The 8,407-nt window shown below is 36.1% G+C and overlaps 1 long non-coding RNA gene across 2 annotated transcripts; it reads left to right on the top strand.

Annotated features, from left to right (window-relative positions):
• Positions 1–3,688: 3,688 nt before the first annotated feature.
• Positions 3,689–7,300, top strand: LOC110717276. 2 transcript variants are annotated; one of them, XR_002510727.1, is made up of 5 exons: positions 3,689–3,828; positions 4,009–4,071; positions 5,561–5,673; positions 6,593–6,759; positions 6,991–7,300. It is a non-coding gene; the product is annotated as an uncharacterized LOC110717276 (long non-coding RNA). The 2 variants fall into 2 exon arrangements; XR_002510726.1 differs by lacking the exon at positions 6,593–6,759.
• The last annotated feature ends 1,107 nt before the right edge of the window (positions 7,301–8,407 follow it).

Raw genomic sequence — 8,407 nt, 5'->3', positions numbered from 1 at the left:
CAACTCCAAAACCTATAAAACACGAGGAAAAGCATAAAAACATAATAAAGGGAGAAACGGAGCAAAAGGGGTACAAACAAGGGACAAACGTAGAAAAATACTGCGATTAGAGGATCTAAATAGTGGCATAAATGCCACTTATCATAATGCTATCGAATGATGATGACTTTGCTGGATGCTGTCGTGAAGCATGCGTGGTATGGGACCAAGATTTCATGATAAGGGGTTCCTAAAGGATGGGGGATATGGCCATGAATATGTGAATGAAATGTGTGAAAGTGATACTAAGGCTGGCTACAAAGGCTATGGTGATAGAAATAGATGTGAGAAAAGTCAAAGATGAAGACTCTTTTGGCTGGGTAGGCTAAGTGATGTGGGTTAAAGCCCCCAAGTCTAGCTCTAGATTGATAAAGATGAGCACTGCATATTCTGTAATTTGGTTATACATGGATATGAATATGAATGTGGCTGCACCTCGATGTGAGGTTGCCTACGTATCCGTTAGGAATCAGGCCAAAGTAGCTCTAGCCGAACTTTGCACAAATGTATGTATACCTCAAAGAGGTCTTTCGAAGGCTGTAACGTGGTTAAGCTAGTGGTTTGAAGAAGAAAGGGTGAAAGGCTCAAGACCCAAGAAAAGCCCCCCCAAGATGTGTAATTGTGTATTTGAAAAATTTTGAATCTTGCAAGTTTATTTTTCACATTATGTTATTTTGCATTGAATATTTTTTTTCCTTTTTTCATTCTTTTGAATCAATGTGGGCAATCTCGGATCATGCGGTCCATCACTCACTTAGCTTTCAAGTTTCTCAAGCACAGTACCAAGCTCTCGATGAGAGATGTAACTTGAGACGTGTTCATATCATAGACATTGGAACACTTTTCCTTAGACATTGTTTTATTTTTTTTTTTCTCTTTGGAACTTGCTTTTGAACGTTACACAAATCACACACCTTCCCATCCCAAGGTTACGTGAATGTGGGTTGAATAAATGAGGCCAAAGGTTTGACGAGGCTCAAAGTTGTTAATGAAAGAATGGAATATGTGTTTGAATGGTTAAAAAGGGAACAATGGGTTGCAAAGGTGCCTCAAATCATGGTATACCTTGTAATTGGTTCGGCAATTGATTTTTTTTTTTGAACTAAAGAATGGCATGATCGAGATATAAAATGTTGCTCGGTGGTGAACGAAACATACTGAAACACATAGAAACTTAAAAATGGGATAACCTATGCTAAACATGAATGGGGGAAAAGGAAATGAATGATAAAAAGAAAACATCATGAAATCTTGCATGAAGGACTCGTCATGCGCCTTATCTTCACTAATTCTTGCCGCCTGGAGGGACAGGAATTTTGTTGGCATCAACTAGGTCCTGGATGGCATCTTTTTAGTTCCAACACTGCTCGGTGGTGTGACCTCTTCCTTGATTAAACTTGCAGTGGGCATTGGGATTCCACTTAGCATTCCTTTCTTCAGGTTTTGGCTCTAGGAATGGTCCAATAGGTGTAATCAAGCCTTGACTGTAGAGGCGATCAAAAGCAACATCATACGTCATTCTAAAAGGAGTATAAGTTCTCCTTTTCTTGGGCAATGGAGCATCGAGAGCTAAAACTTCAATGAGATTCACTTGGCTTACAGTTTTAGTAGTATTATCAGGCTTAGAAGACAAAGAAGAAGGAAGGTCGTTCTTCTTCTTTTTCCGAGTGTTATTATTGTTGTTACTGCTAGCAGTCTTTATTAGCTTGTCCTCAATATTGATGCCAATATCATATACAGTTTTGAAAGTGTTCAATGGAAGGAATTTGAGATGTTACCTATACTTGTAAGTCATATTTTTGATAAAGAGACGAACCATCTCCTTTTCTTTGGGAGGATCCACCAAGAGTGCAGCTTTTTCTCTCTACCTTTTCAGATAAGCGGTGAAGCCTTCATTCTCTTTCTATTTGAGAATGGAGAGTTCACGTTTAGAAGTTCCATGGTAATGACTTGGTTAGTGAGTTTTTTGCATCATGGCAGAAAGTGCCTCGATGGACTTGTGAATGCCCTCAATATCTTCCTTAGTGGCCATTGGAATAAATTGAAAGTAAACAGGAGATGGGTGAAGGAGATGAACTTCGTTTAGACGATTGTGATGGTTTCCTTGTACGCCTCTTAGGAATAAGAGGTTATTGTGGCAGTGACTCAAACCGCAGCAATCTACCCTTGCTCCTTGACCAAGTATTGTGAAATAAAAGAAATTCACTTAATGGTTTGACACACTGCTCAAAATAGGAAATAAAGGGGGATAGATAGACATTTGAAAACAGGTGAGAAAAAACTCCACTCATTTTTATTATAACGAAAAAGGGGACGCATGCATGAATCTAGTATACGATCATAAACGACATGGTGCACAACTCGAGTCGAAAGTAAGAAAGTGTGTGGAATGTACTTGACTCGTGAGTGATTAAGTGATGTTATAAGACTCGTGGTATGATCGCATAGCTAGACATGTAAACAATGTCAAAATGACTTTTGTAAGGACCAAAATAGAATGGAAGACCAAAACAGGACAGACTGGACTCAAACCCTGGATACCGTGGCAAGACACTACTGTCGTGGCATGGCAAACTGTACCATGGTGCAGTACAAGTTGTCGTGACACGACACTGATTGCCATGGCGTGGTGGTTAGTTCCAGGTTTGTTTATGCGGTTTTTTTTTCCAGTTTTTCGTCAATTTCAGAGTTTGCACTAATTACTAAATGGGTACGGTCTAGTGGCATTCGTTCGTCATAAACAAAATAAACCATAAAGAACATTCGTTAAGGCTAGAATTAAAACAATCAAGGATGCACACGTAGAGCACGTAGTCACAATGATGTAGTGAAGTTCATAACCTAAAGTCAAGTTCTATGTTCCACTATGGTCAAGTTTATTTGGTGTCAAAAGGATACCATGGTTAAGAGTTTAGACGCGTTAGCAAGGCAGCCTCCCTTGAGGGTGTATGCCTAGAGGTGGCTCCGCAAGTTCGTGATTAAATCGAACTCGACTCCATGGTTTGGGTGTATTTAATAACTCAGATGAATCCTTATTGTCATGAACGTTCTCGGGTTGATAGAGGTTAAATCCCCCGGGGCTAAAACATATGTAGAACACATACGGTTTTTCAGAAAAATTGAAGGAAGCTAACACAAGAAAGAACAGAACCAGCAGGAATTGCTGTGCCACGATACAGAGCGCCGTGTCGCGGTACTCTGTGCCGGGTTACGACAATTTTGCCGTTGCGAGGCAGAAATAAAAATTTATAGTGCTTTGATTTTTTCGATCGCGATCAGGTTATTCAATTTTTCCTACGAAACGAACTTAAATATGACGTTAAGACGTCAATGCATATGAAAAAATGCCAAATTAATTACAGGAATACGATTCAAGAATCTTTCAAGCACTAGAAGATAAAAGGTAATTGGAACCCCCAAATTGGAAGCGGTTCTTAAAATTCGCTTCCAATTCCCTACAAAAACCCGCCCAAAAAAAAAAAGGATAGAATTGGAAGCGGTTTTGGTTGAACCGCTTCCAAAAAGTAATTAGAAGCGGTTTAAACCACTTCCCTATCTTTAAAAAAAAAAAAAAAAAAAAAAAAAAAAAAAAAAAAAAAAAAAAAACCGGGATTTAAACTCCCTCATTTCCCCTCCTTCATTTCTCACAATTGCGCTCCCTGACTACCTCCTTCGCTTCCTCTTTCACTCTCACACCGTCACTCCACCACAACCACCATTGCTGTTAGCTTCACTTAACCCCACCACAACATCTACACCATTGCCTTAGCTTCACTAAGGTGTTGTTAGGTTAGTTGCGCGCCATCGATGGCTAGGGTTTTTTGAAACAATATTCATTCAATTTATGCAATTTATCTCCTTTTTCGTTCAGTTTTTGTGAAATTTCACAATTAATCTTGCTTTCCTTTTCATATTCTGTAACTTGATGTTTAACTTTCAATTTTTGATTATTTTTGTGGTACTTTGTAGAGGATTGAGATTAAAGGGTGAGGTACTCCTTAATACGAATCATCGAGGCTCAACTGAAATGAGGTAATCCTTGATGTTTAATTCTTATTTCTGTTTAATTTTTAGGCTTTTATATTGAAGTGTGCGAATTTTGTTTCTGTTGTGCGGATTTTATGATGAGGTTGTGTGAATCAAAAAGTGCAATTTTTGATATTTTCATGAATTTTTTGCTACCCATAGTTTCTAATTGAGTCATCATTTATATGGGTTTAAATACTAGATATAGGGGTTGTTGGCTCAAATTTGATTGCTAAAGTTGCAGGCTTTTCATCACATAACCCTTTAATGTTACGGAGTAAAATGGAACTATGAAAATGAACAATTTAGGAGTGTTGCTAGTTGAACTACTATTTTTTCAATTAAAACTCTTATTGGATTCCAAAAGTTAAGATCTTTTTTTATTACGGTATAAAAAACTTGACATTGAAATTTTTTGGGGTCTTTGAGTCGAAAAAAAATTAAAATCAAATGACTCTTATTGGAGCATAGTTGAATGGTTTATGGGGTAGAGATTATATCGTGGAGCTGAAAGAAACTCCTGGAAAGAAGAGCTTGTATCAAACTCAATGGTGAGATACTGATTGCTTTAATGTTTTACTAGTTCTGAATGATTTTGATGATAATGATATGAAATTGTTGGCAAGGCAATGCAGTTGGATGCTAATTAAGCACAGCTGATCTTGACAGAGTATACTTGTCCTCAGTATGAAATAGAGACACGAGCTACGGTAATTTTACTCAAAACACAGGAATTATTAATCCATTATAGCTAGAAAAGTAATGAGATAATTATAAGTTCGTAATTGCAAAATTAAGCTAGTACTAAATGGTTATAAGTAAGGTGGTTATTAGTATTGTGATAGCATGTTCAATGAGCTTTTGTTTTGCTTACTGTTGTTTTCAAATATTTGTATATTATCAAGTTCTTAATTATCCTTGTTGTTGAGTGGTATGATGGTATTGTATTTGTATCATGTCGCTGTCAACTTTTGGTAATATTGATTGGTAGTATTTGTGTTCTATCAAGTTCTTAATCCTTGCCGTGGAACGTCTTTTAACGCATTTCTTTCTTGTCCCAATGCGATTTTTTACCATTATAAATTCTAAATACTACATTGCCTCCTTATTGAAGATTCATTCTTTGGACATTTTCATGAACAGATTAAAAAGGAAGAAAATGGAGGATATAACCTCTTTATATCTGTCTAATATATAATTAGTTTTAACTAAGTTCGATTTTTTTCCTCCTCTCCTTATACTTCACATTTCAAAGGCAAGATAGAGTCTGCACTTTTATTTCTCTAAATATTGCATCATGCCATCTTGCTGATGTGATTCTTAGAACTTATCAGGTTATTAAATTCTGCTCATTTCTCTATCTTGTTCCCTTGTTCTATCGTTCTATTTTTTTTGTCTCTTTTAGCGTAGGTGTGTGTTCTTGATTGTTTGATTTGTGCCTTGGATATGAAAACAGTCTCACTCTCTGCATTGATCTGATATTGGTGTTTGCTAGACTTGTTTATGGTTGCTTCAATACTTTGGGCAGCTGTTCTCAGCCTTAAGGTTGACGAGAAAATTATGAAGAATCCATATATAAGGAAGGAGCTCAATACTCGTTTCCGTGTTGTATGTTTCTATCTTTCTCTCTCCCTTACAATTTCATTTAATTTTATTTGTGCTTTCTTAGAGTACATAAGCTGTCTAAACTCTAATAAATATGAAGCAAAATGGTGCTTTTTTGCTAAAGTGTGCGAATTTTGTTTCTGTTGAGCATTGTATGATGAGGTTGTGTGAATCAAAAAGTGCAATTTTTGATATTTTCATGAATTTTTTGCTACCCATAGTTTCTAATTGAGTCATCATTTATGTGGGTATTAGTTTCTAATTGTAAGGACGTTTCATGTCTGTGTCCATGGTAGTGCTTGTCCATTTCCACGTATTTCTTACATTAGGTTGCATTACCAAGGGAAAGGACTTGCATTACTGTTCACATAGACACGAGGCTTTCCATGCACAATTACATTTTACATATAGACTCAGTAACCATTAACCCCTGCATAATGGGGCATCAACGACTCAATGTTAGTGACATCCTTGTAATGCTAGTAATCCTACCAAAAAGTATTTCTGAAACTTTTACCTGAGACCACTGGCCACATTTGAATTCAATCAATAGATAGTAAGGGGGTACCTCAATCTTTCTACTATACCGGGGTTGAGTAGTGATGATGATGCCTGCCTGATCAGTTACACAATTTTACTCTACTCAGAACAGTTTGGGCATATGACAAGCGTTTGACTGTAAAATGGTAGTGTGTGCTAATATTATATCTGGTGTTGAATCTAATAATATAGACTTAGAACAAACCCCTGCAAAGGGTGATCATTGCTTATTTAAGGCAATGAGATATTGCAAGCTCCTTTTTTCAACTCTAGCAGTATAAATTGCTATGTGTATTTATAAATAATTAGACAGATCTTGTAGCTCTTTGATTTTATCTGTGAAACCCAGATTAATGCTCAAGCCTTGTTGCATTTTTTTTAGGGAAAGTGTAAGGCAGGCTGCCCAGGCCACTGCATCAGCCTAGGCAGGCTGCCCGGCCACTGCAGCAGCCAAGGCAAGCTGCCCAGGCAGCTGCAGCAGCCAAGGCAGGCATCCTAGGCAGCTGCAGTAGCCCAGGCAGGCAGCAACCCAGCAGCCTCTACATGCACGTGAGTTTGGTGCATTTTGGTGATTTTCAGTGCATTTCGGTGATTTTGGTGCATTTCGGTGATTTTGGTGATTTTCGGTGAATGTGGTGAATTTGTTGCCGAATTGTTTGTGAATTTTAATGCCTAAGTGTTTGAGGATTTTGGTCACTAATTTTGAAATATATATTTGACATATATACATTTTTTGTGATACTCGATCATGACAATATTTGATTTTTTTTTTCTTAATAGTTTTGCAAGATTCAAAGAGAAGGCCCGTTAACAAGCAAGGAAATCAATGAAGTTCGCGACATGTGGGCGTTTTTCGTGACATTTGATGGCATCTAGAATTGTCGGAGTGGTTATATTAGTTTGTTAGCTTGACTTTATTAATTAGATATTATGAACATTATTATTTTAAGTACGTAGTTATATATGTTTTTAATATATTAACGAACATTAGTTTATAAGTAGTATGTAGTATTTGTAATTGTTATCTTAATATATTTTGGTGTAATTAAATATTATCGTTCATTAAATATATTAACGATGTTTATTTTAATATATATAATTATTTCGTGTTATATATATCATTGTATTATTGTTTGTAATATTAATATTATTATTAATTAATAATATTAATTTTATTAATAATTAATAATAATAATTTTATATCGATTAATAATATTATTTTATTATTAAATAATAATACTAAAATTATTATGTAAGGACACTAATAATATTATTATATTATAAAAAAAATAAAAATAAAGGAGAATTGGAAGCGGTTTGGCGCCAAAACCGCTTCCAATTCTCCATAAATTGGAAGCGGTTTGAACCGCTTCCAATTTAATTATAGAAGCCCCCCAAAAGGAAGCGGTTCAAAACCGCTTCCAATTAGGGGGTTTGAACCGCTTCCCATTTAGTTTTTTCTACTAGTGAAGTCTCATCCACTAATCTTAATTAATTAACGATCACTCAAATCGATAAATAACCGAATCCTACCTAGTGGAGTCACAAAATTGTAGACGTCATTCGAAGCGCGCCTACGTAAGCATGTCGTGAATATGCTTGGCACTCTTAGGAAGTGGGAATTGACAATATACGATTAGGGACAAAGCAAAGTAGGGAGCCGCCAACAAGTTTTTAAGGAACCTGTAAACCGTTCACGAATCATTTAAGGCAACTACGAATAAGGGACAACAATAGGCAACAACGATTGACCTGTGAAGGTTACACCCCATTCATAATCCATGAGATTACTACGTCCAAATGGTTCGAAACCACAAAAGGAGGATCGGTGATGATGGTACGAAGTGAGTCATGGTGTCACATTCGACAGTATTCGCCTCTACTCGATTCTTATTGCGAAAAGTAATTCCTGTGATCTCAAAGGCATACAAACAAAGATTCATTTGCTCCAAACTAATATTAGACTATATTGGTTGAATATTAATGCAACACATAATTCTAAAATGTTTGTGATCACTTGATTAAATAACAAGATTAAAAAGGAACCTAAACTAGTCATCTAAATTATCTTATTAGTCGTTATATTCAATTACAAATTCCCTTTAACATGCAATATAGTAATCCATAAATATAAATGAATCATCTTTAACATTGGAAGCAATTTAACCATAATAACTTCAAATCATAATAATAACCC

The sequence above is a fragment of the Chenopodium quinoa genome, unplaced genomic scaffold (assembly GCF_001683475.1).
Source record: "Chenopodium quinoa cultivar QQ74 unplaced genomic scaffold, ASM168347v1, whole genome shotgun sequence".
NCBI lineage: Eukaryota > Viridiplantae > Streptophyta > Magnoliopsida > Caryophyllales > Amaranthaceae > Chenopodium > Chenopodium quinoa.
The sequence above is the reverse complement of the archived record's forward strand: the minus strand, read 5'-3'. Positions and strand labels throughout refer to the sequence as shown.